At 39.4% G+C, this 25,704-nt stretch overlaps 1 long non-coding RNA gene across 1 annotated transcript in view; it reads left to right on the top strand.

Annotated features, from left to right (window-relative positions):
* The window catches only part of LOC125099938 (uncharacterized), a 99,793-nt gene that overhangs the window by 42,884 nt on the left and 31,205 nt on the right, over window positions 1-25,704 (top strand). Inside the window, exon 2 of the long non-coding RNA XR_007127403.1 lies at window positions 15,274-15,316. This is a non-coding gene — a long non-coding RNA (uncharacterized LOC125099938). The remainder of the gene's footprint in view (window positions 1-15,273; window positions 15,317-25,704) is intronic.

The following is a 25,704-nucleotide window of genomic DNA, read 5'->3' as shown; positions in this document are numbered from 1 at the left end:
CCTGCCTCCCTTGCTCTCTCTCTCTCTTTCTCCACACAGTGTCTGCAGCAAAGGAGCTGGACATCTCTACATGGAGGTTGAGAGCCCCAAAGAGGGTGAAAGCAGAAGCTTCCATATCTCTATGGCCTAGGCCAGGACTGGCGAAGTGTCACTTTCCCCATATTCTCTTGATTAAAGAGAGTCACAGGGGCAGCCTGGATTTCATGTCAGAGAGAAAGGAGACTAATTTATTGATGAGAAGAACAGCCAAAAATTTGGGTCATCTTCAATTCACCAATGTACAAGACATATAATAATAACTTCTAAAAATGGCCATTAAACTTTTTGATTGAAGGGCAACTATCAGCTGTGATGTTTTACACCAACACAAATGTTCTAATATCAAGAGCCCCAAAATTTCAACTTGCCAACTAATCCAAGGTTTAAGATTTTTTCTGGATCAGAGTTACTCATAAAATTTTACAGTAATAGGGAGAGAATTTGAAGATCACCTAGCCCAACCAAACGTCTTTTGACAAAAACAAGATTACAGACCTTAATCTGTAACACATCAGGGTAACATATGGACTAGCTAATTTATTTATGTGACTAATTTACTGTGACTTTGATTGAGAACAGGGTCATGGGACAAATACATTTACATGGAAGGGAAAATGTAGGAAAATATTCAGAGTATGGGATGTATTCTTAACCTAGCAAGGCCCTGTGAATGGAGATGTGCATGATAGTCCTACATAAAACAGAGTGCTTAGAATAGAGCAGAGATCAGAAAATCTGTAAGATGATTCTACCAAGTGTACAATTTTGCTCCAGAGAGGAACTTTAAAGTGGTTTGCTACAACTCTCTTCCCACTAGTCAGAAGACTTCTTGTAAGAAGTGTTTCAACATCATTGGAAATGAGAAGCAGCTTTCTCATGAACTGCTTAGTTAATATAGAGAAATACTTAATTTTCCTCTCAGAGATTGTCTTTTTTTCATATCCTTGTATAAGCTTGAGGTTTACTGAAAGATAAATCTTGGCTGATTCTTGTTTTCATCTTTCTGTAATATCTCTTTCTTGTCTTCTTAAAAGAGGAAGGTGTTAATCAACTGATCTGAGATTACATTGATTGCTGGCCTATGATATTTCAGAATGTATGTTTCTAGTATGGGTTAGTGTTTTAGAGTGTGTGTTTATCCTAATAGAACCCAGCAAAGCCCAGCCTACCGGCCTTTGCCCCTGAGCTTGTTGAAACACATGTCCTATTTCATTTTGTAGTTGTCCTTGTTAGCTGGGCTTAGCAGCTTTGGTCTTCTCATTTTCTGAAAATTATGGGTATGCTTTGAGGTGTGAACATGCCTCAACATGTTCTCAAGGAAGCTTCAAGAGGAGCTTCACTGTGAAGCCAATACATTTTATCTGGAAAAGGATAATTCTGTAAAAGAGGAAATAACAAGTAGGGGACTTCCCCCTGAAAATGGTAAGCCAGAGATTCCCTCCATCCCCTTCTCCTGCCCTTGAACTGGCTGATAGCATTGCTATTTCCTCTTCCCAGTTTCTAGCTTCTGTCTCCTCCTTGACCAGCCCAGTGTCTATAACAGGAGCTGTTCCCATGGGCACTTTCTGAAAAGGGTAGAGCTCCTTTTTGTAACATTTGTAGGTTCTTTTTGGGCCTGAGTAGTTTTTTTTTTTTTTCTTTCTTATCAGTATATGTGTACCATGATCTTTGAACTTATGTGGAGAGAATTTGTGTATATAGTGGGTGTATTAAAAAAAAACCTGATTCAATTAATTTTTTTTTCTTAGACACAGAATAACTTCAAATGATTCTGAAGTCATTTAAAACGTCTTAGTATTTCGAAGAAAAATACTCAGGTCGTAGCCTGTTTCTCAATATAAAAGATTTATGCAGCTTGGAACTAATTCACAACCCTAAGTTCCACTTCACTTGGTGCCCTTATAATTGAATTAGTTAAAATGGCAAGCATTTAATGAATTGAGAAGACAAATATCCTGGTCCCATGTGTGATATTTGCAAAACTTTAGATTTCTATTTCAATAAAGCTTAAACAGAAATTCTATGCAGTGAATCTATGGGACTTTTGACTGACCAGGAAAGCTGGCCACTGTTGATATGAGCCTCTGCTGGTGTGTGATTTTTTCTTTTGAAACTTAAAGTATAACAGGAGTAAACCAATGCCTATTAACTCACAGTTTGGATTTCTCATTTGTTCTACTGAACTGATGTGATGGCTCTTTGACTCATTTTGCACTGTTAGAAAGGATCCCTCTTGGCTAGAAGGTCCCTGGTTGTTTGCAGTGCCCACACATTTACCCTTTGGTCTTCACTCACCTACCCCTCCTCCCTCCCTCCCCTCCCCCCCACCATTTCTTGTGGGATCTCTGAAGGACAAGTTTTCTCAGAGACCCTCGAAACTGATCAATACCAGAAAGGTGGTGTCTTAGGATTCTGAGGCTGAGAGAGATGTCAGTGAGTCTAAAACAATTTAGGTGAAGGGGTGATACAGATCTAAAGGTCTGCCTTTCTGGTTCTTTGTGAATCTGTGCTAGCATGGGTCTGCCATGAGTGTTTTCCGATGGTGCTTCACTTGCATGGACCCATGTAGGGCTTGGAAGGGAGGTGGGTGTGCTTTTATAAAATGATCAGGACCTCCCACACTTTCCATTAGGGGCAACTGAGAAAAGAGGTATCCCCCAGCTTGGCCTCCAGACCCAGAGATCCTGCCCATTGTTATCAGAAATTGGATTTCAGATAGCAGCCATCTTCCCGTGGTTGTGGAGACTCTCGGAACAGGCTAGAACAAGAAGAGAACAAGTTGTCAACCAATTTTGCCCAAACTCCGGCTAGTTTAGCCATCTGAGAGAAAAAGAACAATTTTGCCTGAAGGCATTTCTGGTACTGATTATAGGCTGAGGGGACCGGAGATACAAGCAGCTCCTGACCTGGAATAGCTTGTCAGCTTCTGGGTGGTTCTGTGCAGAAGAAGGGTGGGTGGTGAGGAGACCTGTAATGAATCCTACAGTCAGAGGGCCTAGGTGAAGAGAGGGACAGGAGAGGAGGAAAGCAGAGGAGAGGAAGAAAGAGAAAGATTTGGGTCAGAAGGTTTTCTAAGGGAATAGACATAAAAGAAAGGATTGGGAGGCCAAAGACAGATCCTTGAGGGACTCCTGCTCTTGATGGCATTTCTGTCAATCAATCTTCCCTAGAAAGATGTTATCTGCATAGGACAATCTGTAGAGCAATCTTACCTTCTTTCAAAGTCATGAGACACACATCTAGGTTTTTGGCATACGGCATATTTTCTTTTTCTCTGACATTTTTTTTTTTTTTTAATAAATTCCTCAAAAGAATTCCTCCTTGCCTAGCCTCTTTTGAACCCACTCCAGTTACACTCCCTTCCTTTTCCATGCAGGTGAAACTCCTATCAGGGTCTCCAGGGTGCCCAAATGTCTACTAGTCTCCCCTCTACCCTATATTGGCCTTACTGTTCCTTCAATACCTGAAGACATCTTCCACCTCAGGACTTTTCTTTGCTCTTTGCTGTGGACTGTCCTACCCTATCTATGATTCAGTTTCATATTTCATTCTGTTTCTCAGCGAGGCTTCCAAGATTACTGTGTCTTTTCCCTGTTTCCATGTCTTGCATTCTTCGTATCATTGCTTATGACATGACATTATGTACAACTCCAGAATTTAAGCTTCATGAAGGCAGATACCTTACCATTTGCTTCTCCATCCTCAGAATCTAGAACAGAGCCTTGTACATAATTGGTTCTGATTCATAAATGACAAAGCTGGATCAACCAGCTACCTTACCATATGGCATTCAGATAGTTCTCAGGATGATGGATGTGTCAGTAGATTCATATTTGTTATTTATTCAATGTGTGGCTTTTGACTAATCCTACTTAATTCAAGTTAAATACGTTGTTTTGTATTTCTGATAGATTGCAAACTTTATAGAAAGCATTATTTAACATCTGATAGTGTTACAACTAAGCAAATTGGTGACAACAACACATGAACGTTATCGTCAAGTTTCTATATACATATTTATTTAAAGAGTTAATTTTTTAGAGCAGTTTTAGATTTATAACAAAATTCAGAGGAAGGCACAGAGATTTTTTTCCATATACCTGCTGCTCCCAAACATGAACAACCTCCCCCATTATCCACATGCTCCACTGGAGGGGTACCTTTGTGACAACTGATAAACCTGCAGTGACACATGGTAATAACACAAAGTCCATAGTTCACCTTGGGGTTCACTCTTGGTGTGTTATACATCCTGTGAGTTTGCATAGAAGTATAATGACATATATCCATCATTATAATATCATCTAGAGTATTTTCACAGCTCTAAAAGTCTTCTGTGCTGTCTGTTCATCTCCATCCCCTGGCAACCACTGATCTTTTTATCAACTCTGTCATTTTACCTTTTACAGAATGTCATATAGTAGAGGCCACACAATATGTAGCCTTTTTACATTGATTTCCTTTATTTAGTAATATGCATTTAAAGTTCCTACATGTCTTTCCATGCCTTTAGAGTTTAGTTCTTTTTAGTGCTAAATAATATTACATTGTCTGAATGTATCTTTTAATCTATCCCTTTACTTACTAAAGGACATCTTGGTTATTTCCAAGTTCTGATAATTAGGAATAAAGCTGCTATGAACATCTGTGTGTAGGTTTTTATGTGGACGTAAGTTTTCAACTCCTTTGCCTAAATACCAAGGAACACAATTGCTGGGTTGCACAGTAAGATTATGTTTAGTTTTATAGGAAGCCATCAAAGTCACCATACCATTTGGCTACCCCACCAGCAGTGTATCAAAGGTCTTGTTGCACCACATCCTTGCCAGCATTTGGTTGTGTCTTTGTCAGTGTTCCAGATAGTGGCCATTCTAATAGGGGTGTAGTGGTATATCTCATTGTTATTTTATTTTATTATATTTTTTTAAGATTTTATTTATTTATTTGATAGACAGAGATTATAAGTAGTCAGAGAGGCAGGCAGAGAGAGAGGAGGAAGCAGGTTCCCCACTGAGCAGAGAGCCCGATGCGGGGCTCAATCCCAGGACCCTGAGACCATGACCTGAGCCGAAGGCAGAGGCTTCAACCCACTGAGCCCCTTATTGTTATTTTAACTTGCATTTCACTGATGATATGTGATATGGAGTATCTTTTTATATGCTTATTTTTTATCTGCGTATCTTCTTTGGTAAGATGTCTGTTAAGGTCTTTGGTCCATTTTTTAATTGGGTTGTTTGTTTTCTCATTGTTGAGTTTTATGGGTTCTTTATGTATTTTGGATAATAGCACTTTAGCAGATATGCCTTTGCAAATATTTTTTTCCTAGTCTCTGGCTTGCCTTCTAATTCTCTTGATATAGTCTTCACTTTAAAAAAGCTGCAGAAAGGCAGAGAACTATTAGACTTCTTTTTTTTTTTTGAAAGATTTTATTTATTTGACAGGGATGACAAGTAGGCAGAGAGGCAGGCAGAGAGAGAGAGCGCGGGAAGCAGGCTCTCTACTGAGCAAAGAGCCTGATGCGGGGCTCAATCCCAGGACCCTGAGAATATGACCCGAGCTGAAGGCAGAGGCTTAACCCTCTGAGCCACCCAGGTGCCCCTAGACTTCTGCTTGGCGTGTGATAGCTGCAGCAGAAAAATGTAAAAAAGGAAACCCACAAGAACCTCCCAAACCTCAGGCTTGCATGAAAAACAATTCAGGTCAGCTAAATACTGACCAGGTGTCTTTGATGTAAGAAGTAGGATAAAGCATTTGTTTTCATCTAGACTTTAACACAGTAGTGTTGCACACTATGTATAGGCATTTTAAATTTATTTTTTACTTTTTTTTGTTAATTAGACAACCACAAGCAGAAGAATGAAACTGGACCATTTCCTTACACCACACACAAAAATAGACTCAAAAGGGATGAAATACCTCAATGTGAGATAAGATTCCATCAAAATCCTAGAGGAGTACAGAGGCAGCAAACTCTGTGACCTCAGCCACATCAACTTCTTGGTAGGCATGTCTCCAAGGGCAAGGGAAACAAAAGCAAAAATGAACTTTTGGGACTTCATCAAGATAAAAAGCTTCTGTACAGCAAAAGAAACAGTCAACAAAGCTAAAAGGCAACTTAGAGAATGGAAGAAGGTATTTGCAAATGACATATCAAATAAAGGGCTAGTATCCAAGATCTATAAAGAATTTCTCAAACTCAACACCCAAGGAACAAATAATGCAATCAAGAAATGGGGAGAAGACATGAACAGATATTTCTCCAAAGAAGACATCCAAATGCCCAACACATATGAAAAAAATGCTCCACATCATTAGGCATCAGGGAAATACAAATCAAAACCACAGTGAGATACCATCTCATACCAGTGAGAATGGCTAAAATTAACAAGTCAAGAAACAACAAATGTTGGTGAGGATGTGAAGAAAGGGGAACCCTCCTACACTGTCTGTGGGAATGCAAGCTGGTGTACCACTCTGAAAAACAGTAGGGAGGTTCCTCAAAACGTTGAAAATAGAACTACCCTATGACCCCCCAATCGCCCTACTAGGTATTTAGCCCAAAGATACAAATTTAGTGATCTGAAGGTGGACCTGCACCCCAATGGTTGTAGCAGCAATGTCCACAACAGCCAAACTCTGGAAAGAGCTGAGATATCCATCAACAGATGAATGGATAAAGAAGATGTGGTTCATATATATGATGGAATATTACTTAGCCTCAGAGAGGGTGAATACTTACCATTTACATTGAAGTGAATGGAACTGGAGGGGATTATGCCGAGTGAAATAAATCAGCTAGAGAAAGATAGTTATATGGTTTCACTCATGTGTGGAATATAAGAAACAGGCAGAGGATCATAAAGGACGGAAGGGAAAACTGAATGGGAAGTCATCAGAAGGAGAAACAAACCATAAGAGACTCTTAACTCTGGGAAACAAACTGAGGATTACTGCCAAGATGGTGGGGGGTATGCGGTAATTTGATGATAGGCATTAAGGGGGGCACATGATGTCACGAGGACTGGGTGTTATATACAACTAATGAATTAATGAACTCTAGATCTGAAATTAATGATGTACTATGTTGGCTAGTTGAATTTAAATTTAAAAAATAGTAAAATTAAAAAAAAGAAAAAAGAGTTACCACCCCTAGAGAGTGGCCATTTCTGATACAATGTTAGCTAGCATCTTTGGACTATGCACTCTTGAAAGAATGTTGCTGAATATCTTGAGAATTAAAGTTTGAGCTGATCAGCACTTAATATCCCAAAATGATTCTGAACTATTTTAAGGAAAATATATAAGTATAGACTCTTTATCCACCAGAACTAACCACTATTAGAATACATACTTCTTTGATAAATGTTTTAATATTTCTGCATAAAACTAATTTATTTCACTGAGTTCTAAAACAAACCCCTGTGTAAAAAATATCGGTGTGTAAAAAAAAAAAAACAAGGGCGCCTGGGTGGCTCAGTGGGTTAAGCCGCTGCCTTCGGCTCAGGTCATGATCTCAGGGTCCTGGGATCGAGTCCCACATCGGGCTCTCTGCTCAGCAAGAAGCCTGCTTCCCTCTCTCTCTCTCTCTGCCTTCCTCTCCGTCTACTTGTGATCTCTCTCTGTCAAATAAATAAATAAAATCTTTAAAAAAAAAAAATAAAAAATAAAAAAAAAAAAAAAACAAGCACCAGGATGAATCATCATGAAAGCCAACAAACAGTGCTGGAATCTTCCTGAATGGTTTCATCTAATCTAACCCTCACCTTTCTCCCACAGTATCCTATCCAAAATAGTATCCTATCCAAGAATAGCAAGGAATTCATGCCTTCTTGCTTTTCACTGTAGTTTCTTACCTAATTATGAGTCCTTAAACAATGCAGTTTTAGTTTGCCTTACATTTTAATGGTCTAAAGAAAGAGGCTTTTTTTAAAAAGTAGTCTGTAAAAGGAGTTTAAGTGAGTTATTTTCTTCTACCCCATCAAACTAACCCCACAAATCCACTCACGCTGTGTATGGCCCCATCAATCAGAAATGGATCCCTTCTGCATTAAGTTAGCCAATCTTTCATTTATACCATATAATTCTAAGGAAGGGGCTCCGTATTTGCTGGCTGTCAATCTGTGCTTGTGTATGGAACATCCCTACTTCAACACACAGGCTTTCTCAGAATGTGTTTGCTTATCCACCTGGTACCCTCTTCAGTCTGGCAATTATAGTGGGTCTTTAGCCCCTGTTATATTTCCTTCTAAACTTGAGTCCTCTTACTGTGCTATTTTCTTCATGGATGTGGATGGTGATTTCGTTTGTAGAAGGTGATTTTTGATAGAAAAGAGGTAGTAGTTTTAGGTGAGAAAGGAGCAATAGTCCTCAGTGACTGTAACAGATGTACCGATGTGCTTCAATCTGTTGATGGTGGTGGAGGCTGTGTGTATGTAGGCACAGGGAGTAGATGGGTATTTTCTGTACTTTCTTCTCAGTTTTGTGGCAAGCAGTAAATCAAGTCTATTTAAAAAAAAAAAAAAAGGTCTGTTGAGGATTCAGATGAACATTCAGGTTTGGGAGCCACCAAGCTCACTGAGGGGACATGCAGAACAGAAGTGCCTGCAGCTGGAAAGCTCATCTCAGAGCGGCTGCTTCCTTTCTGTGCTGTTCCGGGAAGCTCCCTATTCTCTAAAGCCTGTTCCATTGTTGGATGCCCCCAGGATTCAAGCATTCTTCCTTATATGGGACTGACGTCAGTGTCATTGTTACTTCCAATCATTGTGTGTAATTCCTCTCCCTGGAGCTACGTAGACTAAATCTAATGTTTCCCACACAAGGCCATTCGCACGTATGAAGGCAACACTCCCATTCCTCCTGTTCCTACCCCATCTCATATTTTCTCATTTCAAGGCTAAGGATGCCTGAACTTTGAATAGTTCTTCCCCTGATATAAATTCCAGGCAATTCCAATTCCTGGTTAGTTGCTTTCCTAGGGATTTCCACTTTGAAACTATTGCAATGATAAACAATGCATCTGGCAACAGGTAGCAACCGATCAGAGTGGAGCCCCTGGGTGGACCTGTCATTACCCCTTACATTGTTGGGAAGGGTCAGGGTCCTGGGACAAGGACTGAAATGACACGGGGCTTAAACAGCAGCTATTTACCTGCCGGTACTAAAGCATCTCAGTATTTTAGCTGTCAGTCTAGCCATCTTGGGGCACACTTGCCAAATACCGGCCTCATCAAGCTCCCTCTTAAAACAGAACGCCAATTAGGAACGTGACAGTAGAGGTGGACGTAGGCACAGAACAGAGTGGGACTGTATCAGCTTGCAGACAGAACAAATCTCGGATGTATTTTCAACTGAGGCCCCATGGAGCCATTTTTATCGCACCTACTTTGTGCAATTTTGCGTTTGACTTCTGAACCTGAATGCAGGCTCGTTTATCATGAGATTTATGGTCTCTTTTTTCCTGCCTTTTTGGACAGTTCGGCTGGTCAGGCAGCATGTGGTCCTGGCTCATGACTTTGTCCTATCTGTAACTGATGGCTTTGATACCGTTATGGATAATAAGGTTGAGGGAGGTAAGGTCGGAGAGACAATGCGGCCACATACCGCTGGAGACCTCTGCGTAGCAAGCATTCAGTCCACTCATTCTGACTGGTTGTACTCAGAAATCACTGGAAGAATTTTTTAAAAATAAAGATAGCAGACTTTACCCCACACCTCTTGAAGTATCTTCTCCAAGGTATCCATTTTTGCAAAGCTTCCAGGTAATTGGGATACATGGCAGGTTTAGGGACCTGCCACTTTAATGTAGGCTCTCTAGTTCAAACTGTTATGCCCCAATAATGGGCCCCTGATTAAAGGAGAGAGACTGATACAAAGCAAAGGTCAAGCAAAGCTTTATTTCGCGCCAAGCATCAAGAATCTAACCGAACGTTCGGGGACGCACCTCTTACAAGAGAGAGTGACCCTTTGTTTCACAGACTAGCTTTTTTTTTTTTTAATCATTTTTTTTAAAATTTATTTTCAGCATAACAGTATTCATTGTTTTTGTATCACACCCAGTGCTCCATGCAATCTGTTCCCTCTCTAATACCCACCACCTGGTTCCACCAACCTCCCACCCCCCCACCTCTTCAAACCCTTCAGATTGTTTTTCAGAGTCCATAGTCTCTCATTGTTCACCTCCCCTTCCAATTTCCCCCAACTCCCTTCTCCTAATTCCCCATGTCCTCCATGCTATTTGTTATGCTCCACAAATAAGTGAAACCATATGATAATTGACTCTCTCTGCTTGACTTATTTCACTCAGCATAATCTCTTCCAGTCCCGTCCATGTTGGTACAAAAGTTGGGTATTCATCCTTTCTGATGGAGGCATAATACTCCATAGTGTATATGGACCACATCTTCCTTATCCATTCGTGCGTTGAAGGGCATCTTGGTTCTTTCCACAGTTTGGCGACTGTGTCCATTGCTGCTATAAACATTGGGGTACAGATGGCCCTTCTTTTCACTACATCTGTATCTTTGGAGTAAATACCCAGTAGTGCAATTGCAGGGTCATAAGGAAGTTCTATTTTTAATTTCTTGAGGAATCTCCACTGTTCTCCAAAGTGGCTGCACCAACTTGCATTCCCACCAACAGTGTAAGAGGGTTCCCCTTTCTCCACATTCCCTCCAACACATGTTGTTTCCTGTCTTGCTAATTTTGGCCATTCTAACTGGTGTAAGGTGATATCTCAATGTGGTTTTAATTTGAATCTCCCTGATGGCTAGTGATGATGAACATTTTTTCATGTGTCTGATAGCCATTTGTATGTCTTCATTGGAGAAGTGTCTGTTCATATCTTCTGCCCATTTTTTTATATGATTGTCTGTTTTGTGTGTGTTGAGTTTGAGGAGTTCTTTATAGATCCTGGATATCAACCTTTTGTCTGTACTGTCATTTGCAAACAGACTAGCTTTTAAGGGCAAAGGCCATGCGGTCAGGCCTGGCCACGCACAGGCGGCCAATGAGATTGTAACACACACAGGAAACTCCACAGTGATGCTAGGTGACCAATTGAGTTACAATTTACCCTAGTAGACATTTGAACCAGCCTATTACACCTTGATTGGGATTGGTGCCCAAAGGGCAGGGCCCATACTCCTTGGTAACCAGGGAGACAGTATGCATCCCCCCACTGATGTCTCCACCTGGCCTGACCCACCTTTGTATCTGGGCTTTGTTACCTGAAGCTGGTTTCCGGGACTTGTCTCCAAGTAAATCCCCTGGGGTAAGGGGAGCAGGGACAGTTTTTAAATAGGTCCTTACAAAACCTTATGAATGCACTTACTGGCTGGGTTTTTAGCCCTTTTCACTAGATTTTGCCAAACCTTGTACCTTTAAAAATAATCTTTATGCACAACTTCAAAAATAATATTACTGTTCCTATCTTTTCTAACTTGGAGCCTTCACTTTCCCTGAGAAAAATATTTCTTATGATAAAATGAAAGAAATTAGGCGACTTGTTCATTTCAGTATGTTCTAGAATTTCCCCCCCTCTTCAAGTTCTCTGTTCAACCAATACATTTTATTTTGGGATATTCTGAATCCTCAGCTTCCTGCTTTGAAAAATGCACCAACATAATCCCCCCAAATTGCCTTCATCATGCGTTGTCTTTCACTGCTCCAACTGAATGGAGTGGCTGATATATTGATTTTATTTACCTCATGTAGCTAGCAGACACTTAGTGCTTATTGTATGACAGACACTCTTCCAACAGGTTTACACATATTAATTGATTTAATTTTTTTTTAGCAGCTTATGTGGTGATATTATTGCCTTTATTCCTCAGGAAACAAAAAACCAAAAAGATAAAGTAATTTGCTGAAGGTCATATATCTAGAGAGAATGGACCTGGTTCCAGATTCCATGCCCTTAGCTACCAGCAAATATAAAAATGATAGTAATAAATCTAAAGTGGTTTTTAATGTGATGCTGTCTGTTTTTGGGGGTGAGGAGTTTGATAGAGTGGGATAGAAGTCACGTAAATGAGCCCAAATGAGAAGTGGCAGTGGTTACCATCTGGACCGTTCACTTTTCTCTTACATAAATGTATAGGTTCTAGGCATTGATTTCCACATAGAAAATTCTCTACTTTCATAAGTGCCCTAGCTCTATGATGTTTAAAATGTGTTTTGGAGTGAATAAGGGGAATGCAAATCGCTGAATTTTATTCTTTATGTCTCCAATATAATGAAAAAACAACTGTCGAATAATGTGGGCTTTCAGAAGGTAATCTCTAACCTTGCCCCTAACTGTATCTGTTTTCTAGCAGACTTAGGCTCACTTCTTTAATGTCCCTGTGACTTGACCTTTCATTCATTCTTTTGTTCACCCAAAAATTTTTTTTAAATTAACATATAATGTATTATTTGTTTTCAGGGTACAGGTCAGTGATTCATCAGTTTTACACAACTCACAGCACTCACATACCCTCCCCAGTGTCCATCACCCAGACACCGCATTCCTCCCCCACCACCCCACCGCTCAGCAACTCTCAGTTTGTTTCCTGATATTTAGAGTCTCTTATGGTTTGTCTTCCTCTCTGGGTTTGAGAACTAGTCGTAGGCCAGGCCCTGGGGGATAGTGACTGGAAAAATCTGGGTTCCTGCCCTCATAGACCTTAGACTCAAGTTGAAGAAGGACATAATCAATCAAAATGTCATTCATTACTCTACTGTGTATAATTTATTCCATCCTAACAATTTTCACAGTAAGTTATAAACATCGAGTTAATAGCCATCCCTGTTCTAATTCTAATAGGTTTGAGGGAAAGCCCTAGATTTCTTCTCTGTGCTCCTAGTGTTTGCTAATTCTGACATCCACTTAGTGCTTAATTGTATATTAAATCAATATATGGATTCATGTTTTTCTAAATGTGGATGTGAAATGACTGGCCTATAGTGATTCCAATTTTGTCTTTGTATTTCAGAATGTATAAAGATACTGTTAATTTCAGGAGCAATTCAGGAGCATTTTAGGGGCTTAGTTAATGAATGAGAAGATGATTTGATGAACCACAGTTAGAAATTTCACCATTTACTTAACATGAAGAATATGGAAGATAGACGAAATTTCCCTTAAAAAAAAAAAAGATTTCTTTATTTATTTCAGAGAGAGAACAAGAGAGCACAGTGGGAGAGGCAGAAGGAAAGAGTGGATCTCAAGCAGACTCTGTGCTGAGCATGGAGCCCAACATGGAGCTCAACCTCACAACACTGAGATCATGACCTGAACCAAAACCAAGAGTTGGATGCTTAACCCACTGTGCCACCCAGGCACCCTGGAAGATAGATAAAATTTCTTAATAACCAGAGTCAGTGAAGTTTTTGTGCTCATAGAGATATTAAAGATCAGCTGACAACCTCCACGTATTGTCAAAAAAGAGTTTGAGGACCAGAGGGGCTCATTAACCAAGGCCACATAGGCGTTAAGAGAGCCACAACTGGAAACTGGGCTCTGCACCATACTCTTTAAAACAAATCAAAATGAAAAACTATGTAGTGTTTGGTTTTTCATTTTAAAAAAGAAGAGTATGTAAGTTTATTTTCCCATCCCAGTTTACTGAAATTTTAGAATTTTATTTATCTATTGACTAATTGACTGGAATGCCCCCATATTCTTATTTAATGACAAAAGCAGATCTTGCTAGAACACAGATTATTCATGAAGATTATAATTATCTTGTCCCTTGTCTTCCATCTTGAAAGTCTAGTCCAGAAATTTGTAGAGTAAGGTATGGAGATTGTGGTCAATAGGGAGGTTGTTGGATTCAAAGGCAACTTACACAGGGAGATTAAATAGGCAGGTTTAGATCTGTTTAAAGGAATAGCAGAACAACCAGCTGACTGAATTTCCCTAGAAAATACATCAAGTGGCATTTTATATATGCAAATTTCAAAATACACTCTAGTCAATTGAAAAGTAAAACCATTCTCTGTTTCATTTTCTCTAATCTGTATAGTTTCTGTTTTATCTGGAAATCCAGATGGGATTGATTCTTAGAACCTGGCATTAAGTGATTTCTATACTTTAAATTATTTTTAGGATGGTGAAATTACTGAGTCCTAAAACTGGATTTCTTTTCTTCCACTTCCCATCCTTTCCAAATTCACTGATTCATTGATTGATTAATTCATTCTTTATCCAAGAATATTTTGAGTGAATGTGTGCTTCTCTGTTATGCCTGATTAGAATACAAATGTGGGAATTAACATTGACAGGACTTACAGTTTGTTTGGCTCAGCAACACCAAGAAATGTCAAGTTGTAGCTCTATCACTGTTACACTCTCTGACGTCATTGAAAAGGCTCAGAAACACACAGCTTTTCTTTAAAACACAATACAGAAATATCATTTAGTGGCTTATATAAACATTTTGGAAACAATTCTATTTTCATTTTATATATTTTTTAAAGATTTATTTATTAGAGAGAGAGGGAACAGTGGGGAGGGGCAGACCAAAGGAGAGAGAGAATCTCCAACAGATTCCCCGCTTGAATGTGAACCCTGAGATCATGACCTGAGCAGAACCAAGAGTTGGATGCTTAACCAACTGAGCCACCCAGGTTGTATTTCATTTTATATTGCTTGAGATAATGTTTATAAATCTTCCAAAAGACTACTATGTTCCTAACATACGTCTTTCAAGTTTCATACTTTAATTCTAGTTTTTGGTTATTAGCTGATGAGATGCATATTCATCCAATTCAGGGTTTTATAAACTAGGACAGTGGTTCTAAAATATGATCTGAGGATCCTGGGCATGTGCAGGATGGTGGTTAATAGTGCAGAATTATCATAAGGGGTTGCAATTTCATGTGTGCCCAAACATTATCTCTGGTAGGATAAATATATAATGTCAGACATAAATAGACATGTACCAGATATATGTAGATAGTGCTGAGATGAATTACGTGCAAGTTAATTATAAAATGATTCATTTCTAAACACTTTTTGTCATAATGTATTTTCCCAATCAATAATTATTAAGTGTTTAAATACTGTAACATGTATTCTCAAACCATTTTGATAAGGTTTTCATACTCAGAAAGATGAGAAGCCACTAACATAAAATATGTCCCTTAATGAGCTTTGTTTTTTCTTGGTGAAAAGTTCAAATCTACTGCCCTCTGCTTCAACACTTTGGTTTCTGTCTTCTGCACCTTTTCTAATACTGTTACGTCTTTCCTTAGGCGGAGTGATAGAAGTTTCACACAAATTTCTTGTCATACAGAGGTGAGATAATTATTGCTTTGTTTATACCACATTTTCTGATTATACTAAATATTTTCTGGGTTCTCTTGGCCACAGCTGTTCACTGGTCCTGTGTTCTAAGAAAGTGAAGTCATGATTCCTTCCAGGAATTGACTTTGTAGTTTGAGGCTTGGGGATTTCTTGTGATCCCACTGGACTGACTGTAGAGTCCTAAGCCTTCCATTCTGTGCTGGATTCCCCTCGCCTCCCCCACCTGGGAATATCAAACTGTCATCCACACCTTCTCATTCCTTTTCTCTTTTTTCCCAATCAACTTCTCCTTATATTGGCGCTCTCTCCTGTGACCATCCTTCAGCTCTCCCAACTTAGAAAATAATCCTGGAACACCTGGATTGGGTGGCTCAGTCTGTTAAGTGTCTGCCTTTGGCTCAGGTCCTGATCTCAGGGTCCTGGGATCGAGTCCTGGATTGGGCTCCCTGCTCAGTGGGGAGCCTGTTTCTTCCTCTCCTTCTCCTTCTCCCCTCACTCGTGCTCTCTCTCTCACTCTCTGACAAATATATAAGTAAAAATCTTTAAAAAGAGAAATTGGTGCCTGGATGGCTCAGTCAGAAAGTGCCTGCGTTCGGCTCAGGTCATGATCCCAGGGTCCTGGATTCAGCCCAGCATCAGGCTCCTTGCTCAGTGGGGAGTCTGCCTCTCCCTCCCTCTGCCTGCTTCTCCCTCTGCTTATGCTCTCTCTGTCAAATAAATAAATAAAATCTTAAAAAAAAAAGAAAAAGAAAAAGAAAAGAAACCTGTAATCCAGTATTGGATCCCATTGTTCCTCTCTTCACTGTCACACATGCACTTCTCTAGTTAGTGTTCCCCTTCACCAACACTTGCTTACCTCCCATTCATTCCTTAGCGTGTGAACATCTATGTGGCTTCTGCCTTCACCTTCTCCCTGAAGTTGTGCCAGCTTAGGTCAAAAGTGAATCCCCCTATTTCAAAAGCTAGCAGGAACTGTTTGTTCTTACTTCAGGTGCCCTCTCTGCCCCCTGGAACTACTTAAACTGCTTCAGTTGGCTCACGTTATCACATCCCTCCCAGGCTTTCCTGTATTTTATCTTATTTTACTTTCTCTTATTTTTTAAAATTTTTTAAGTAGGCTCCACGTGGAGCCCAATGCAAGGCTTGAACTCATGACTGTGAGCTCAGGACCTGAGCTGAGATCGAGAGTCTGACACTTAACTGATTGAGCAACCCAGGAGCCCTTTCCCACATTTTAGAATGCTCTTTCTCTTTAACTTGGCTGACTGCCATGAATCCTTGAAGAGTTCATGTGAGTGGCACTAATTTGGGAGGCCATACCCTGTCTTCCTCTCAGTTTCAGAGTATTAGGAGGGCTCATGGAGCACTCTTTATTTATCTTTATAATAGCATGTACCACATTCTATCAAAAGTGTTCATGTTAATTTCTACTTTGAGTATCTGTGTCCATTTTATATAAATTAGAAAATCTGGTGAACATGAAGGAGTCTCCTATAACCTCATAACTCAGGGAGAACCACTACTTGTATTTTGGGTTTTATCTCTTCAAGCCACACATGTACACACATGTTGACATAGCATGTTTTGTTTTTTTTTTTTTTAAACAGAATCCTATATCTTGAATATTGTTCCATAATCTGCCTCATCATTTTTAAGGCTTCAGAGTACCTACTTTGGATATATCCCAATTTATTTCAACTGTTCTCTTTTTGGGACACCTGGTGGCTTAGCTCATTAAGCGTCTGCCTTTGGCTCAGGTCATGATCCTGGCATTCTGGGATCAAGTCCTGCATCAGGCTCCCTGCTCCGTGGGGAGCCTGCTTCTCCCTCTGCCTGCCCCTACCCCCGCTTGTGCCCCCTCTTGCTCTTGCTCTCATTCTCTCTCTGACAAAGAAATAAAATAAATAAAATCCTTAGATAAATAAGGAAAGAAACCATTCTCTTTTCGTGGGTATGTAGATTACTCCCTTTTTCTCACTGTTGTTTAACCTCCTGCCTTGTATAGACCGCTTTATAACTTATCCATTATAAACTAAGGATACATTTCTGGGGTCGTGGAGGGGGGAGAGCTGTTAGGGCAGAGGGTATTTATAGTTTTAGGACTTTCATATATTTAACCAAATTAATCTCTAGAGAAACGTTGCCCCAGTTTATAGGAGTGGCTGACCACATACAATTGGCATTGCTAGCTAATTTGCTGTCCCTCTGTGAATTTTGGTGCTTGAGTGTGATGATGCTGTCTTTCATGGAGATTCCTATGGGAGTGACAATTATTTGCTGAAGGAAACAATCTATATTTATTTTTGTGATTTTTTCCCCTGTATTTTTCAAAGAAACATATTCATGCCTGGTCTTAGGGATAGATTTCCAAAAGTAAGTAAGTTAGGATAGATTTATAAGCGGAATACACTGCAGCCTTTGCAAATGTTGATATAGATGTATGAAGGTTGTTTACAAATGGGCTGTTACCCGCCAAAGAGCAGGCTATAAACGGTATATACAGTGTGAGTCCACTTTTGTAATAAAGACCTATATTCATAAATTACACTTACAATACTGAAATTGGGGATGTACTGTGTTTTGTTATGTCTGTTAAAAAAGAGTGCCCACGAACCATTTTATAGCTGATCAATAAGCAGTTTAAATCACCCATTTTATCAGAGACATTTCTCATCATCCCCAGTTTTCCCTTTACTAAGAGATGAGAAGAAAGAGGGGTTACAGTGCAGTGGAACCCTATGGTGTACGTTCACTCCACTTTCCTGTGAAACTTTCCGGGCCAGTGAGCAGGAGCAGTGCCCATTTGCCTGCTCTTCCCAGGAGTGTTGTGAAATTAGATTACTTGGTGTTCTTGGGAGGAGAATTCATGTAGAAATCCTGGGTGTCTCTATTTTTTATTAATATCTACCTCCTACCCTCAAGTTTTGAAATGACTCACGACTTAATGTGGTTTAATATGTATAATGGGAGACTGCTTGGGAGGAGGAAAGGCATCTGAGGAAATGTCACACAATATTACTGTGTTCTTTAGCATCTCTCATGACATAATGATACATTTGTGTTTTCTGTACTTTCCTCTTTTCCTTTCTGGTAATTTTGCCTGTTGAAAAATTTTCTAAAAAGTCATCCTTAAACCAACTGGGCTAAGAGGGAAACTTCTTAAGTTTCCATTTGTGTACCTTTGTTTACCATCCGTATGTCAACATTAAAAAATAAACTGCCTGGTGCCCGTCAAAGGCAAAGACTGTATACCTGGCTAAACTTGTAGCATAAGAAACTTAGAGATATCTCTTTCAGAGGAGTTCAGTAATAATTATAAACTGAAATGCAAAGCATGAATAAAATCTTACAACTAAAATACTATGAGAGAAAGAAATGTAAATGAAAAGATATTACATAGGGGCACCTGGGTGGCTCAGTGGGTCAAGCCTCTGCCTCCGGGTCAGGTCTGGACTCAGGGTCCTGGGATCGAGCCCCACGTTGGGCTCTCTGCTCAGAAGGGAGCCTGCTTCCCTCCCTCTCTCTCTGCTTGACTCTCTGACTACTTGTGATCTCTGTCTGCCAAATAAATACATAAAATCTTAAAAAAAAAAATAAACTGCCTGGCAATACTTGAGGTAAAGCTATTTCTGTTTTTCATTCTATCCATGATTACATAGTCTTGCCTTTCCTCTAATAAGGTGCCAAAATTAGAAAGATGGAAAATTCTGCCGCAATTATTAGATAAATCTCTTTCCAGGGAGAACTCGTAATAATTGCTTCAGATTGCTGGCATGAAGGACTATTTCTTCTGTTAAGGAGATAAATTATAATTTTTATTTATTTAATGCCTTTTAACTTTTTAGGAACTGTCTCATCCATGGCCTTAGAAAGGTTTAGGTAGTTCTATCATGAAATGTAGTGATAACAATTGTTATTAATTATCGAGAGCTTATAGTGTTCTAAAATTATTCAATATGCCTCATATGTGTTACTTCATTTATTATTCTTTTTGTTATTTACTATATGGTATATGTTATTTAATAATTTTATGTGGGCTTCTGGCTGGCTCAGTTGGTAGAACATGGAACTCTTGATCTTGGGGTTATGAGTTTGCCCATGTTAGGTGTAAAGATCACTTTAAAATAAAATCTTAAGAACTTGAGAAAAAATCATTTTATGGATTTTCTAGCTTTCTCCTATGCTCTATACCTTCTAATCTTCTGGGATATGCTATGCAATCTGTCCCTTACTTGGATCGATTTAAAAAGTAATAATAACTACAATTGTCATTTATGGAGCACTTATTAGTTGCCAGTCGCTCTTCCAACAGTCTTGTCCCTACATCCCTATTCCTGTCTTTCAGATGAAGAGGGTGTAAAGGTTAAAGTTTTGCTCCAGGTCCCACCAAGAGTAAATGTTAGAGCTGGGATTAGAACCCAGACTGACTCCAAAAAAGACAATTTACACTCTATCACCTGTTCTAGTTGACTTAGATAAAAAAGCAAGACATAGTCTGAGACTGATGTAATTAGAAAGAGTAACCATAAGTATCTCTAAGTGGATATTAACAATAGAAACCTAAAGTCATACAATTTATTAAGAGGTATCCTAATTTTTAAAATTGGCTTAAAATTTGGTTCTATTTGCTAAAAAATGAGTAAGCTAAAAAATGAGTAAGCCACCTAGAAATATCTGCTTTTATAAAAGTTTTTCAAGATCACTGAGCAAACAATTTCAAGTTCAATTCACTCAGCATTCAGGGAGCATCTGCTATATACTGGATGAGAGTGTGGAAGTAGAGAATGTTGTAGTAGGAAGGGCCTTAGAAATCACAGAACCTATTGATTGTCACTCTGTAGTCCACACAGCCTTTGGGTTCTGCCAAGGTCTATCTACAGCCATCTTTGGATACAGGGAGAAATGGAGAGAACCAAAGGGGAGATCAAGTAATGGAATTCTGGTGCTATCCTGATGTCTTCAACCAGAACAGCTCCAAACTTTTACTTATTGGCCCTTTTGAATTTTCTTCCTTTTACAGATGAAGAAATTTAGGGACAGTGAGTATCTGAGGTGAACAAATGGTGGGCTAAGAAGGCACAAAAAATAGGATCCTTCCATTTGCCAGAACAATGAGTTGCATGATATTCGTTATGCTGTTTATACTTGTTTTAGGAGGAGGTTTCATATTTAGCATGTTCCTGGGATCCTTAGCCAAGCCAGTCATATTGCATTCAGATGGTCATGTTGTATGCATTGACTAATGGCAAATGTGACTTCGGGGCTATTAAGAAATTGCAGTCGTTGAGTGCAATGCAAATTGTTTTGACCTTTATTGATGTTCACTCCTGGTTTTTTTGCCCGTGGTTCCAGCTGAAGTCCTGACTTTACTGTCTTACAATTTCGTAGTTATATTCTTAGTGATAGACTAAGAATTATCATGTCTTCTTAACAAACACTCTGATGGAGAAGATTCTGGGTTAGGGGAAACTATTAATTTTATCTATTTATGTTTTAACACTATAATTATGTAGTCTTTGGACATAATATTTAAAGAAAAGATACATCTCATTCTAGGTGTCCAGCATTCTGGCTTATGTTGCTTTTATCTATTAAGATAATCAGAGGGCTTGGAAACTCAAGTACTTTATATCAAATCAAAGGTAAGAACTGTTTAGCCAGGATTATGAAAATTATATTAAGTTATTGGCTAGAGTGACAAAAATGTGTTCTAGTTGAACTTTAGAGCAAGACACGGGCTTTTCTGCTGTTGGACTAGAGGACAGAGGCAAGGAGACCGACCTGGACTTTAGGAAGCGGAGGAGACAAGGGGAGCAACTCAATTCAATTAGAGGCTGGTAGGAGCAGTTGACATCTGCAGCTGGAGGAGATCATCCAGCAGCTGTGGCTGGGTCATCGTGGTGACTGTAACCCAGACAAGAAAAACAGAATGTGGGAGGCAACCTACTTGCAATTTCCTTATGCCAGCATTAAAACAATGTTAGGGCTTACTGATTTTTTTCCATGAAGGAAAAAAAGTTCACCCAAAACAGGTCTAGGTGGATTTTTTTTTTTTAAATAGAAACAAAAATAGTGAGCATGGCTTCCATTAATAAATATCTTTATTTCCTAGACATTTAAGCCTTTTTTTACATTTTGCTCTGAAAGACAGTACTGTGAAAAGAATCCTTATTTATTTGTTTGTTTCTTTTTTTTTTTTAAGAGATGTTATTTATTTATTTGACAGAGAGAGAGAGCGAGCTAGCACACAAGCAGGGGAAGTGGAAGAGGGAGAGGGAGAAGAAGATTCCCACCTTTCAGGGAGTCTGATGTGGGGCTGGATCCCAGGACTCTGGGATCATGACCTGAGCCAAAGGCAGACGCTTAACTGACTGAGCCACCCAGGCACCCGTTTGCTTATTTCTTATTGGACACATTCCAATTTTTTCCGTAGGATAAAAACCTAGATAATAGATTTCTGCGGTAAAGAGTGTGTATATATAATTAAGGTTTTTTTTTTTTTTTAAAAGATTTTATCTATTTACTTGACAGAGAGATCACAAGCAGGCAGAGAGGCAGGCAGAGAGAGAGGAGGAAGCAGGCTCCCCGCTGAGCAGAGAGCCCGATGCGGGGCTCGATCCCAGGACTCCGAGATCATACCCGAGCAGAAGGCAGCGGCTTAACCCACTGAGCCACCCAGGCGCCCCTATAATTAAAGTTTTTGATAGGTAATAAAATTATCTTTTCAAAAGCTGTTGCATTCTTACAAGGATTTCTTACCATTTGTTGGGGAATCACAGAAGTTAAGGACGCACTCTTGTTTCAGAGACTCCGGAAGTTACATGGAGCTCTCAGGGGTTGAAGGGATCGTTTTTACTCTATTAAATGTCCTGAGCACTCTCCTTGCCAAGGATATAGCCTCTTCCGATGTCAGTACTCAGCCTTTTCTTCTGCCCTGTCTACCTTACTGATACCTGAGGCCATAGCTAGGTGAACTACCGAGCCAAACTGGGACAAATATTTTTTAAGAATCTGAACCAAGAGGCATACATGAAAGCCAGAAACTCAGAGAATGTAGCTAGTTGTACTAGATCCTGGAGCTCTATGGTCACAAAGAGTTAGGGAGAAGGGTAGACATTTAGCAAACTATATGTTCTGAAAAAAGATGAAATAGAAAACTTTTTGTATAGAGGGGATGTAGAGAAAGAAATCAGTGCTGCACATCAGAGACCACATGGCCTGAGAGGTTCAACAGTGCAGTCCCTGTGAGTCCCATCAGTATATTCTGTGGTCGGTTCCATAAGACCCTCCTCTGCTTTCTGGAGTTTGATCTGTTTTGATCCCCATCCAAGACACCTGACTCCAGGTAAAATGCAAAGCATTTGCTTCAGAAACATAAGCCTCCATACATAAATAGAGAACTGTATTTTCTGAAATATAAATTTGAACATATTTGACAAAAATGATTTTTCAGAGTTAAAATTTACCCGACCAGACCTGCTCTTAATTGTTTGAATATGTGGAATTTCATGCACCCAACTTCACGTTGATGGATATGGTACGACAGTTCTCAAACTCGAGCACATGTCAAGATTACTTGGGCGGGGGGGCTTATTACAACTCAGATTGTTGGACCCCATCCTAAATTACTGATTCAGCAGTTCTGAGTAGCACCCCCCCAATTTTTTTTTTTTTTTCCTAACAAGTCTTCAAATAATGTCGATGCTTCTAGCCTTGGGGCCACACATTGAGAACCATTGAAGTAGTAAGAATGTGGGAAAGTCCCTCAGAGAGGAAAATGATTCAATTTCTCATGTTTTTACTAGTCATTCCTAGGAAGATCTTCTTAACATTAACTCTTTCTCTTATCCTCTTCTCCCCTCTACTTCACTACATCCCCCAGACCTCACCCCCTGGAAACCTTTTGTCCCAGCTGCCATATTCTACCATGGATGGCACTTAACACATTGCCTGGTAGCAGTTGTATGTCCAATGAACTGCCACATTCTGAGGGCACCGACCAGTATGTATCATCTGTGTGTCTACTGATTAGCACCACATCTGGACATGACAGGCATGGAATACAAGTTTGTTGACTGAATGATAGAATGAATGAGAAGAATTCCTTTCTTACTGATTTTTTAGGTCCTTCAGGAAGTCCATCTCTGATGGACTTAATCCCTCCATTTCTCTCTACCATGGTAAAGTTGAGAGGCCATTGTTTACCTCTTTTTTCACCTTTACTCTTAGACTGTAAATGTCTTTTCAGGATGAAATAAATGAAATAAAGGGAGCACCTGTGTTTATGCATGTGCATATGTGCTCTGTTTTCCTTTTTTTTTTTTTTTTTAAAGTGAGCTGTAGGCCCAACATGAGCTTGGACTCACAGCCTGAGATCAAGCATCACATGTTCCAGTGAATGAGCCAGGGATGTGCCCCTGTTTTCCTTTTATTTCCTTTTGTGTTCACGTGATACAATAACTGTGTGAATTGGTGGAATTGGGCATTTCCACCATACCAAGTACCTCCTTGAAGAATGTCCCATTCGTAGAGAGTTTTATTTTACATTCTGTGGTTTACAACTCTTGGCTTTGCTTGAGTAGCAATGCGTAACCCACAAAACTAGATTGTCATTCATTTGCATCATCATTCATTCACATAATTTCTTGTGAGTCTAGGCATTTTGAGATAGCACAAAAAAGTACTGAACTAGGAATTAGCAATCCTGGATTCTAGTCTTAGCTTAAGCTTTAATTAGTTGCATGCCCGTAGCCAGGTCTCCTGATTTGATTGTTCAGTAATCTAAATATTCTTTCCAAATCTTACCACTTTCAGCATCTGTGAAGTTGAGAGGAATATGTTCTCAAAAGTGTGACATGATCTAAGCATATATTTATTTTCATACTTATACTTTCATATTTTTGGCTCATATGTCCTTTTCAGTGGTAGAGAGCTCTTTAGGTGAAATGAAGACATCCCAAAGGGTTGTGTTACAGCCATCATCCTGTGTCTTTGTATCTTCCAGAAATGAATGAAAAAGAATTTAAAGAAGATGTGCCAATTAGAAGAGATATTTTTCATTTATTCCCATGAAGAAGGAGGCTAGAGTTCTTGCCCAGTTCTGAGTATTTGAGTATTTAATTTTTCAGTGAGCAGGAACCAGACACATCAACATATCCTCTTTGAATATTTATGGTTTGTTCTATATCTTGTCCCTGTGGAATTTCCTGAGTGAAGAGATTGTATGTTTGACTCTTGAAGAAGATAATGTGATCTCAGAAATATGCTATTTGGCATCCGAAGAAAGTCCAGATTTAAAATATCAGCCTGGTAACTTGCTAACTTCTTCCAAATGTCCAGCTGTTATCATTACAATACATTCATGTCTTGGTCTTGAGAAGTATAGTTTATAGCAATGTCACAATGGCAGAATAGTTGATGAGAATGTTTTTTTCTACATGTTTGACTTGTTGAAGAAAAACAATTTTGGGGAAGTGATGGTGAGGGTGGAGAAACATATTTTCATGGTGATGAAGCCACAGCAAATTTCCAGAGGAAGACAAGCTGTCACTTTCGTGACCTTTTGAGATTCCCCAGGAAGTTTGATTCTCCATCAGTTTGCTACTTCATAGAAATGAGATCTGATTTTAAAAATCGGCTGGTATATTGTAAATACTTTCTTTAATAGGAACTGCATTGAAGGTGATCCTCAAACTACTTAGTGCAAAGTGTGAACTGAGATATTGACTTACTTTCATTTCCAGTTTTCTGTTGGTCTTTACAAAAAAAAAAAAAAAAAGAAGACGACAAAAACAAAAACCCCAATTCAACTGGATTGAATTTTGGCTAAGTTGTGCCTCCTTTGAATAATATTTCCATTTGGTATTAACTGGGACACTCCGAAAACCTTAAAATCTTTAAAGGGTCATTTTTCCTTTATGGAAGCAGAAAGGTACTTTTGACTTCCTGGGTCCCTTTAAAAAACCTTTACCTAAGTAAAATATATGCACACCAGGAGAGTACACATAGCATCCATGTAAAAATCATTAAATTTTCAGATCCTGAACACAACTATGTAAGTAGCTCTTAATCAAGAAACAAAACACTGTCAGCACCATAAAAGCCCCCTTATGCTCCATTGTAGTTCCTAGCTCCTCTCCCCACCAATGGTAACCACGATGTTGACTTTTTTTTTTAAAAGATTTATTTATTTATTTTAGAGAGAGAAAGTGACAGCGTGAGTGGGAGGGGCAGAGGGAGAGTGACAGAATCTCAAGCAGACTCAGTTGTATGGAACCCGACATGGGGCTCAATTTCAGGACCATGAGATCATGACTTGAGATGAAACCAAGAGTCCATTGCTTAGCTGACTGGGCCACCCAGATGCCCCTATGATGTTG

This window comes from Lutra lutra, chromosome 5 (assembly GCF_902655055.1).
Source record: "Lutra lutra chromosome 5, mLutLut1.2, whole genome shotgun sequence".
Lineage (NCBI taxonomy): Eukaryota > Metazoa > Chordata > Mammalia > Carnivora > Mustelidae > Lutra > Lutra lutra.
This window is presented reverse-complemented; position numbering and strand designations above follow the sequence as displayed.